We start from the raw sequence: 12,629 nt of genomic DNA, 5'->3' as shown, positions 1-12,629 counted from the left end.
TGCATGCATGGAAAGTTGAGCATGCAAGCTAGCAGCAATTGGTTTGGCGTGCACATGTATTTGTCACATGCTAACGCCATATGGACTAGCGCTTCCTAGGTCGTGGTAGGTTGCATGCATGGTCTTCTCACTAGTATGCATGGCTATTTGCATGCAACACAGAATCTCGAGGTCTGCACACACAAGACGCCATATGGATTGGTGCCCATGTTCAAAAAATGCAAGCAGACACCAAATGGAATGACGCTAGCTCTTGCATGCATGCCATGTAACATTCTATTTATATTCTTCCTCATACCAACACAAATTCAAATTCATCCTCAAACCAACACAAATTCATTGTCAAACCTACACATTCATTATATTACCATGTCATTTGCATGCAAATATATTATCAATGCTCACTGCAACGGTGAGACATATGAGTGTATGTATACAGGTTTAGTTTTTGAAACACTGATACTATTTGATTTACGATCAAGGGAAATTTAAATTTCTTGCATTTGAAAATAGAATAGAATCCTGCCTAGGATCTGGTCTTGTGTCACAAATCGCGTACCAGAATCTAATTTATTTAAAAAACAATCAATGTAAATTTTACCCACTAAAGGCGTGAGACGATGAAGATGTTGAATATATGTTTGTTAGTCAAGAACATTCTGGTTGCAACTCTATTGAGTTATATATTAATCTCCAATAATGTATACCATCTTAACAATCTTAGATAACTAATCAAGCCGAATATGATGAATTTGATTCAGAAGACTCAGATGAAGCCGACCTAGAAGCAAAAGCAGAAGTCAACATCGTTGATGAAGAAGAAGAAGAAGAAAGCGAGACACAGGTCGATCATATGTTGAACAACAACATTGAAGATGACGATCATCCAACGCAGTTACCTCCAAGTCATGTATATAATCCGCATCAACATAGGACAAATATGGACTTGCATGATGATGAAACATCTGACAATGTTTTTTATAACCCGTATCCATGATCAGAGGGTGATTTAAAAGTGGGAGACACGTTATGCACTAAAGAAGAATGTTTGCGAGCTATCAAAATATTTCACATGGATAACTTTGTTGATTTCACTATGAAACGCACTGATTCGAGAAGGTATGTCATCAAATGTCGTAACGTCCTTTGCAAGTTTTGGTTGGCTGTGTATCACAAGAAAAAAAGCAATTCTTGGGAGATAGCTTCTATAGACCCACCTCACATTTGCATTGCCTCTAATGTTTTACAAGATCACCGAAAATTAAGCCTTGAATTGATATGGGAAGACATTTTGCTGCTTGTTAACAAAGATCCATCAGTGAAGGTAGTATAATAATATCTCATATTGTTACAAGATATAATTATACTCCCTCTTACAAGAAAGCGTGGATTGCAAGGACAAATGTTATTGAACTGGTATTTAACAACTAGGAGGATTCATATAAAGAATTGCCACGGTTTTTATGGGTGCTTAAGACATACGCACCGGGAACTCTTGCAATTATGGAGACATTGCCAACATTTACGCCAGGTGGAACTTGTGTGGCTGGAAATAGAATTTTTCACCGCCTTTTTTGGGTGTTTCAACCATGCATCAAAGGTTTTGCATTCTGCAAACCTATTATTCAAATTGATGGAACATGGTTATACGGAAAATACAAGGGCACTTTGCTTATGGTTGATTCACAAGACGACAATAATTATGTCTTTCCCATTTCCTTTTCTCTGGTTGAAGGTGAAACCGACGGTGGTTGGAGTTTCTTGCTTAGTCATCTCAAAACACATGTCGCTCCACAAGCCAATCTCTGTTTTATTTCAAATAGACATGCTGCAATTGAGAGTGCTTATAATAACCATGATAACAGATGTCATAATCCTCCTTCTACCCATGTCTATTGTATTAGACATATTACACAAAACTTTATGCGTGCAATCAAAGACATGAACCTTCGCAAAAAAGTGGTGAATGCAGGGTATGCTCTAACTCAACCCTCATTTCAACATTACCGTGACGAAATTAGATTGTCTAATGCAAATGCAGGAATGCGGGTGGATAACATACCATTAGAGAAGGGGACAAAGGCATTTGACAGAGGTTGTCGATGGGGCCATATGATAACAAACCTTGTGGAATGCATGAATAGCGTATTCAAAGGCATTAGAAATCTACCAATAACCGCATTGGTCAGAACAAACTATTTTAGGTTGGTATCTACCTTCATAACTATACGTGGAAGATGGAGTGCAGTGTTAATATCAGGTCAATTATTCAGTGAATGTTGTATAAAAGTGATGAAAGAGGAAACTATCAAAGCTAGCAGAGACGCAGTTATAATCTTTGACCGTCATAGGAAAAATTTAAGTGTACAAGAAACATGGACCATGTCGCAACGCGAAAAACAACCGGCGGGAAAAACACAGAGCCGCCACCGACGCTATTCATCCTCTGACGGAAAGGGAGCGCAGGACTAACCTAAGAAAGGGAAAGGAATGGTCTTACGACCAGAGATTGCAAGGTACGGGAGTCGGTTACGCAAGGGGAAGGTATTAGCACCCCCTCACGTCCGTCGTACTCGGCGGGATCCACGCTCAAAAGAATAGAATCAGGTTGCTAATAAACTGCTCAAACAACTGCACCAAACTGGAATAATAACACAGGGGAAAGAAGATGGAGGAAGGGGACTCGGCAGGATGTCGCATCCTAGGCCTACGTAGTTTGTCAGAAACAAACATCAGAGTCAACGTAGTTCGGGGAAATGGGGAACATGCTCGCTAGGACATCACATCCTATGCCTACGTATCTTCTCTATCCAGAGGAAGAATCAGAGCACTCGTGGCTCGGCTAACGCACGCTGAAACAAAACACCGAAAAGAGACGCTGAGACGTCAAAAGAAAAAACTCAAAAGGAAACAGAATGCCAATACATGGGCTTATATCCGACTCCAAAAAACAAACACAAACAGGAAACAGAATGCCAATCCATGGACTTACATCCGACTCCAAACAAAAACCAAACAAGAGGAAACAAAAAGGTTGAACACACTAAAAAAAACAAAAGGGTGCCCGGAGAGATCTCGCTCAATCTCCTGCCTACGTATCTCATCTGGTATGAGAATCAGGGCAACGTAGTTCCCCTTAACAGGGGAAAAACTCTCTCCTCACCAGAGACTAGGGAGATAACAAACTAATAGGGAGACTACGACTCGAGCCTAAAAGTTGTCATGCAAACGATCCCTAAGTTGAGGTCACTAATCAGAACCTAACTCACACAGAAAGCAAGTCAGCTCAAACAGCAAATAAACATCATCACAAGTGAACAGGCATCACTCACTATATGCAAACAAGTGGTTCAGACAAATGGTTGGGCTTTAGTCAAGAGGGGTCATATCAACCTCGACAAACAAGCCAACATTGTAGCGGTGTGTTGAGGCTCTTAACCACTGACATTGACCGTCAGGGTGAGCAGATCAAAATGGTAATGAGGATAAGACCTCATAGCTCTTAACCCTGGCCTGGGTGAGCTTCAAATCAATGAAAACATGGGGATCCAGAATGAGGGACCCTACTCCACTTGACTGACTCTATACAAAGATCTTGGGTTATGTTCAAGAGCATCAGCACGTAGTGCGAGCATAATGAACGACTCAACGAATAATAGGGGATTGGTTGCTAATCCCTTCTATCTGTCAATTGCCTCATCTTGAGGTCTTTAGCACAAATGTAAACAATCACAATCATTGCCTCATAAGGAGGACTTCAGCCAAATGCCTGCCAAAAAGGTGACAGGACTTCCAGACTACATGGAGTAAGAGGGCTAAACTACCTCAATGGTGTAACAACTACACTCCAAAGCAAAGCTCAAGCAAGAGCTAGAAACTAATGTACCTGTACAAAAGCCAAACAGTCAATATTGCATTCAGAAAAACCAACAGTCAACACAGTGGAACTTTTCAATATCTACACAATGTAAGTCACAAGTGCAAGCACTCAAGTGGGTTCATCACATCAATGGACCTACAACACAACAAGAGTTAGTGATCAAAGGAATTGGCATCTCAAAGAATGAAACTACACCAACCATTAGGGCCAAATGCTCAAACCTGAAACACAAAGCTCAATTAGTAAGTGTGCAAATTGCAAGTGCAAAGACCAAGCTCAAAAGCAACTCAAATAACCAAAACAGAAGTCAATATTTTGTACAAAGCATGTTCAATCAATCAAGAAAAAGTCCTCAAAAGGACCAAAACCAATTCATGAAGCAAAGGTATCAAATGGATCATGCTTATGCAAAGGCAAACAATATGCACAAAGTTGGACATCCAAATTAGAAAATCCAAATCAAAACAGAAAAGCATCCAATGATCATGAAATTTTTTATGTGAATTCAGCATGTCATTAACAAGCATCATGCAAAAAATTAGATCCAGGAGAGTTCAGATGATAGGCAAATGAAAATGCACAAATGCTATGCTCAAAATGTGACACAAATTGTCACAACGTATATCCATGTGTCTAAAACAGTGATGTCAAATGATAAAAATGCCAAACCAATTCTCAAAAATCATGTCACATGTTAAGATCAAGCATGTCAAATTTCAAATCCACTAGATAAACCATGAGAATTTCACAAACAAATGAATGCAACATATCAATATGGCATCATGTTCAATCATAACTTCACAATTTAAAATCCAGCAACAAAAAAATCATGAAAAAACATCAAAAAATAATAGACATCAACACAAGCATGTGAAAAAAAGTTTGGATCAATTTGGACATGTCTTCTATTTTTTATGATTTTTTGAAATTGAATGAACAAAATGAAATAATATGGAAAATGAAATTTGAATTAAATTAGAATGGGCATATGCCAGGATTCGAACCCATGCGTGCCTGGTAAATGACAAAACCAAATTGGAATTTACAAAATGCTTATGCCAGGTATCGAGCTCATGCTCTGAAGGATCAAAGCCTTCAAACAAAACGCAGCGTTACAAGGGAAAAGGGAAATCAAATGGAATTTTAAAAAATGCACGGCGAAGGCTCGAACTCGCGTATTGACGGATCCAGCGAATATTCAACAATTAAATCCAAAGCATACGCACGCCAGGATCGAACGCGCGCTTGCAAGGTTCAAAGCGCGTTCAAAACACTGCGTTTCAGCCGAGCGAAACCCTAGCAAATGGAACAGTTGCAGACAGCGGAGGACGGCGGTTTCAACCGTCTTCTCCGATGGTATCCACGACGGCGGTTCAGAATTTTTTTCCAGAAATTAACGAAATGCATATGGTTGGAAAGCTCTTGCAATAAGGATCAAGAATATCATGCTCATTAATCCTAAAACTTCATGAATCAACCGGATCGAGCGAAAACATTTTGAACAACCAAACTTTAAATCATCATATCTAATTCATTACTTAACCAAATTACAATCTAAAGCTATCAGAATCATCAGTAAAGCAAGCTCTACAGGTTTATGGCAATAAAAAGGCAAAAGGAGAGAGTCGAATTTCACCTTGTTTGAGATGCAGTTATTCAAATTCACGTGTTCAAGGCCTCAAAACTTCCAGATCTTCTTCCTCAACCTTGTTATGAAGCTTGATGCAAGGAACAACAGCTGAAACCACCTCAATTCACTCCAATTTCAGAAATCCATCTTCATGTGTTTGCACTTGTGGAGCTCGAATCTGCACTGTATTCTTCAAACCAGATGATGATTCTTCATCAATGATGCATGATAAACATGATTATGCAAGAATTTTGTGGAATTGTGTGAAGAAATTTGAAAATTGAAGAGAGAGAAAATTGAGAGGGAAATGAAATTTTGATCCAAATTCTGTTATTTTTCTCTGATTACAGTTATGATTTGGTATTTATATGGTGTGGTAATCATGCTGCTAATCACAATTAGGCTTGGTTAATTGAAAATTAAGGAGATGTAAGGTGTAATGCAAAAAATGCAAGAGTGAGGTAGCATGATAAATCCACACGTGAACAGTGCCATGCAAGCTTCATTTTCACTCAAAATCATCCAATAAACATCATGGAAATGGTATTTGGCTTGCATGATCCACCAATTTTGAATTATCCATTTTCCCTCCAAAATGCACATGTATGGACACTTGATCATGTGAGCTTCTTTCATGCAATGCAATGATTCATTTGGAAAGTATTGGTCACAAGGAGCATTTTTCAAAAAGAGTGGTCCAATTTGGAGTTTTGGATCAAAAGTTATGCCATGTTGAACTTCCATGTACACATTGTGATTATTTGGCTATAACTTCTCAACCAATCATCAGATGATCATGATCTTGGACTTTTTGAAAAGAGGAGAGAAAGATCTTCAACTTTCATGTTCACCAAAAATCCATTTGAAGCTTCTTTGATGTTGGAAAATCAAGTTGAATATGGTCTAAAAACTTGCCATTTTTGGAAACTTTGAATTACAGGTCACTTTCCATTTTTGGAAACTTTTGCAATGACTTCAAATTCTTCAAGATAGATGTTTGACATGATGAATAGGCCTTGTTTGAACATGAATGAAGGGTCTCAACTCATTTCCCCAACTCAAAGCCCTCAGTTGACTGCATAGTTGACTTTTATGGTCCTCAGATGACCTGGAAATGCACTGATGAATTTGGACCTCTACCACTTGGTAAAACTGCTTCAAAATGAACCCTAGCTCATATAAGCTCTTTAGAATATTCATGTGGTCTTCATCTTCAAGGAAAGACTTGCTCTTTTGCACAAAGGATTCTTTTGATGCCAATTCTTACTGCCATGATGCAACGCAATATGGAATGATAAATGACCTAAAAAAGAAATGAATGCATGAATGGGGAGGGAAAATTTGAGGTGCTACAGCTGCCCCTATTCAATCAACTGAGAACCTGAACGGATGAAAGCAACGACTATCATACTTTTAAGGTAAACAGGGATTGAATACCAAAAGAACCGGAGAATTTGCACTTTGTGGGCGATGAATCAAGGAAAGCGAAGCCATTTACCGATGGTGGCTTCAAAACAGATTTGGTATTTACCGATATCAAGGAAAACGGGGCCATTTACCGATGGCGGCTTTAACTGGGGAGGAAAAAGATGTTTACAACTGGAACAAGACCAGATATTTACTGACGACTCTACTGAGGAATTGATATTTATCAAAGAAAGGATACACGACCAGACATTTACCGATGACTGGGAAGAAAGGATACACGACCAGACATTTACCGATGACTGGGAAGAAATGATACACGACCAGACATTTACCGACAACTGGGAAGAAATGATATACGACCAGGCATTTACCGATGACTGGGAAGAAAGGATACACGAACAGACATTTACCGATGACTGGGAAGAAATGATACACGACCAGACATTTACCGATGACTGGGAAGAAAGGATACACGACCAGACATTTACCGATGACTGGGAAGAAAGGATACACGACCAAACATTTACCGATGTCTGTGAAGAAAGGATACACAACCAGACATTTACCGATGACTGGGAAGAAAGGATACACGACCAGACATTTACCGATGACTGGGAAGAAAGGATACACGACCAGACATTTACCGATGACTGGGAAGAAAGGATACACAACCAGACATTTACCGATGACTGGGAAGAAAGGATACATGACCAGACATTTACCGATGACTGGGAAGAAAGGATACACGACCAGACATTTACCGATGACTGGGCAGAAAGGATACACGACCAGACATTTACCGATGACTGGGAAGAAAGGATACACGACCAGACATTTACCGATGACTGGGAAGAAAGGATACCCGACCAGACATTTACCGATGACTGGGAAGAAAGGATACACGACCAGACATTTACCGATGACTGGGAAGAAAGGATACACGACCAGACATTTACCGATGACTGGGAAGAAAGGATACACGACCAGACATTTACCGATGACTGGGAAGAAAGGATACACGACCAGACATTTACCGATGACTGGGAAGAAAGGATACACGACCAGACATTTACCGATGACCGGGAAGAAACTCGATGTTAACCGACATCGGAAGATGATGTTTACCGACACCAAAGAAAACAGACATTACGGGGATCAACACGACACTTACCGGTATCGCAAGGATGACATCTACATATGTCAAAACAAGGCAGACGCTTGTGGGGGACTAAGCTGGGGAGAGAATCAAGCTTCCCTTTCACGGACGGGTGAGGAAATAAATCTCTCTGGGGATTATCGATCCTGAATAATGCCAAGAGTAACTGCCGCAAATGTTCCATACAGATGTTGAAAAATGATCCGCCTCTGTTGGGGATATGATCCAATCTGGTTTAACACATGTATGCATATGTTTGAGTTTTCTATGGCGTAATGCTCCATACTGAATGGAAATGCTACGCGATTTGAAAATGCAAATGCAAATGATGATTACTATATGCAAGATACAAAGGGAGGAAAACTCCTACTGGGAAGCAAACAGTCACTTTGCTGAGCACACAATTTTGATTCGATCTTCCAACTATGTGGGGACACACAACAATTCTGCTGTGGATACTTACTGATATGACATTCTCAGAACGGCAGAGAAACCAACTCAACTAAGGAGTCACTTGTTGGGAAAACACCAACCTCTCGATCATGCTGGGGAATAGCACTGCTGCTGGGGAAAGGATAACCCTCCCTGGGGACTACCTCCATTGAACCCGACCTGCTTGGGGATTTCACTGGGGAAAAACTACCAACGCACACCTCCGTTAGGGAAACAGCAACCTTCAGGCCTGGCTGCTGAGGGAATACCGACCTCGAATCCGCTTGGGAGATAACAATCTCAAACCTGCTAGGGGAACACCGATCTCGAACCTGCTGGGGAAACACCGACCTCGAACCCGCTGGGGAGATATGGCATATTTGACACGGAATGCCCGTCGACTCGTCGAGCACTGGTGTTCAACATCTAACCACAGTGTCAACTTTCCACCTTTGAGAACTCCCAGACTCATCCAGTCTCTTCTGATTCATCACCTTGTATTCTCGACTTCTCTCTACTTTGAGACAATCGATCTCCTCAGATCCGAGCCAACTCTCTAGTCCTCAGACTTTGAAGAGTCTTCTTGATTAACCCTCTAGGATCATCGCAATCCTTTCGCCGTCTTTTCACCATTCTTCTATCCCTCGTCCCTGATTGGACTTCAAAGGATTCTTTTACCAAAGGGCTTCCTATCACAACCTGCAAGTGAGTGAAAATAACCAACAGCACCTGCAAAAGAGATCGTTAGATAAAACGTGCCCCAAGCATGCCAAAATTTCAACACCTAGGTCACTCAACCTTCCGAATAAGATTTCCGGCTTTCAATCCTATAAGCATGCATTGGAAGGGACCCCTATGTCTCAAAATGCAAAGATTCTTATCAAAATAAACGGATGTTTTTGCAATCAAAGCGGTAATGAAAACAAAAACAAAATTATTTGACTGAATATGCATTTTATTGGTTGAAAAAAAAAAGGTGGCTCGTAACTGAGCAGTACACAGTAAGCAATCCCTGAAAAGAGGTAATTGCGCACAAAAGGAAAATCTATCCTAATGGCAATATGAACCCGTGATCTCATCGCGTTCCAACTCGGTTACGCCCCATATGTCCTCAAGACTCTCCGTGCTTTCTGCCTTCTGAACAAGACGCTTCCGATCGATCTCTGCTGGGGATTATCCAGGTGTCTTAACCAAAGTACAAACGATCATGCTAGACGCAGTTGTTCGTTTCATTCCCTCTTTTGGCTGGACCGCCCTTTCGGGTTTTCAGTCCACCGGGATACCCTTTTTTTGCCCAAGCCGCCCTTGTGGGGTTCTCGACTTGCCGGGTGTACAGTTTTTTCTTTTTATCCCTAATTTTTTCCCGAACCTTTTTCATTTTTTTTTCGGTTCGCCGGGATGCCCCTTTTTGCCTGGACTATTTTATTCTTTTCGTCCAGCGGGTCTCTTATACGAAGTATTTTTTAACTGCATCCGCATTCACAGGGGATGGAAAATCCTCGCCATCCATGGTCGATCAATAACAAGGCTCCGCCAGAGAAAACCTTCTTGACCACGAATGAACCTTCATAATTGGGTGTCCACTTGCCCCGACGATCGTTCTGAGGAGGAAGGATCCTTTTCACCACCATATCTCCCACATGATACACACGAGGTCGTACCTCTCGGTCAAAGCACGCTTCATTCGCTGCTGGCACAACTGCCCATGACAAATGGCCGCCAGCCTCTTTTCCTCAATCAGGCTCAACTCTTCATACCGAGTCCTTACCCATTCAGCCTCTTCCAATTTCACATCCATCAGGACTCTCAATGACAGAGTCTGGACCTCAACCGGTAGCACGACTTCCATCCCATACACAAGCGAGAAAGGCGTTGCCCTAGTAGATGTACGCACCGAGGTTCGATACCCAGGATACAAGCTTCGTATTCAGCCACATTGTTGGTGCATTCAAATGTTGGTCGGGCAGCAAAAGGAATGTGGGATCCTTTCGGCGTAACCAAAACAACACCAACTCAACTACCATTCATCGTTAACGGCCCCATCAAACAACAGAATCCACTCGGATTCAGGGTCAGGCCCCTCCTCCGGGATCGGTTCCTCACAATCTTTCGATTTGAGAAACATGATGTCCTCATCAGGGAACTCAAACTTCATTGGTTGATAATCCTCAATGGGTTGCTGGGCAAGGTAATCAGATAATACACTCCCCTTTATTGCTTTCTGAGAAGTATATTGAATATCGCATTCAGTCAAAATCATTTGCCATCTCGCAACTTGTCTGGTCAATGCTAGCTTCTCAAATATATACTTGATCGGATCCGTCTTGGAAATCAACAAAGTGGTATGAACCAGCATATACTGTCTCAGTCGGCGAGCAGCCCATGCCAAAGCACAACAAGTTTTCTCGAGCAGTGAATATCTTGTTTCACAGTCGGTAAACCTTTTGCTAAGGTAGTAAATTACATGCTCTTTTCGACCAGACTCGTCATGCTGCCCCAGTACACACCTCATAGACCCCTCGAGGACCGTCAAGTACAGGATTAACGGTCGTCCCTCCACGGGAGGCATCAGAATCGGAGGCTCCTGCAAATATTCTTTTATTTTTCCGAATTCCGCTTGGCAATCATCATTCCACCTGACCGTTTGATCTTTTCTCAACAACTTGAATATGGGTTCACACGTGGCTGTTAGATGAGATATGAACCGTGAAATATAGTTCAATCTACCTAAGAAACCACGAACCTCCTTCTCTGTTCTCGGTTCAGGCATTTCTTGTATCGCTTTTACTTTAGCAGGATCAACCTCGATTCCTCTTTCACTCACAATAAATCCCAGCAACTTACCGGACCGCACTCCGAAAGTGCACTTATTCGGATTCAACCTCAATCTGAATTGTCTCAACTGGACAAACAACTTGGCCAAGTCTATCAAATGCCCCTCTTCTGTTTGGGACTTTTCTATCATGTCATCAACATAGCATTCAATTTCATGATGAATCATATTATGAAACAAAGTCACCATGACTCTTTGATACGTGGCACCGACGTTCTTGAGGCCGGATGGCATCAACTTATAACGAAAAGTGCCCCATGGTGTGATGAACGTTGTTTTCTCCATATCATCTGGCGACATTTTAATTTGATTATAGCCAGAAAAGTCATCCACGAAGGAAAACACCGAGAATTGAGTTATATTATCTACCAACACATCGATGTGAGGTAATGGGAAATCATCTTTCGGGCTAGCTCTGTTCAAATCCCAGTAGTCCACACACATTCTCACCTTTCCATCCTTTTTCGGCACCGGCACAATATTCGCGACCCAAGGCGGATAATTAGTGACAGCTAGGAAACCAGCATCCAACTGCTTTTGTATTTCCTCTTTGATTTTCATGGCCATCTCGGGTCGAGTTCTGCGCAACTTCTGCTTCACTGGAGGACATTCTTCTCTCAATGGTAGCTTGTGCACAACGATATCGGTATCCAACCCTTGCATATCTTGATAAGACCAAGCGAAGATATCAACATACTCTTTCAACAGTGCTACCATTCTGCTCTTGGCATTTGCCTCCAAAGCGGCCCCAACTTTCACTTCATTTCTGACCTCCTCGGTACCCAGATTAACAATCTTGACCCACTTCTCGTGCGGTTGAATCACCTTCTCCTCTTGTTTTAACAACCTGGTTAGTTCTTCCGGCTGTTCACAATCTTCTTCGTCTTTTTCTTCGGCATGATAGATCGGATTGTCGAAGTCATATAGGGGTGTAATAGGATTGTTATCAATGAGCTCCGGAGAATGATTGCATCTACATGAATATTGATTCATGCATTACTTTTGAGGTCGGGACGAGACAAAACAAAAGGAAGAAAAATGAAAATAAACATTTCCATTTTTATTTGCAAAAATAAATGAAAAACAGGGAACACCGCTTTTAATGTGAAAAACATCCATTTACTAATGATGCAAAATGTTGCAAAATGAAACACATGAGGTGGCCCTTACAATGAACCATTACGTTTCGGGCAAAACGTATGGCTTTCATGCAAACAGAATTGAAAAACAGAAATATTACTCTTCACGTAGAGTGACAGTGATGATCTTT

This window comes from Lathyrus oleraceus, chromosome 5, assembly GCF_024323335.1.
Source record: "Lathyrus oleraceus cultivar Zhongwan6 chromosome 5, CAAS_Psat_ZW6_1.0, whole genome shotgun sequence".
NCBI classification, from domain to species: domain Eukaryota; kingdom Viridiplantae; phylum Streptophyta; class Magnoliopsida; order Fabales; family Fabaceae; genus Lathyrus; species Lathyrus oleraceus.
Note: the sequence above shows the minus strand (reverse complement) of the source record.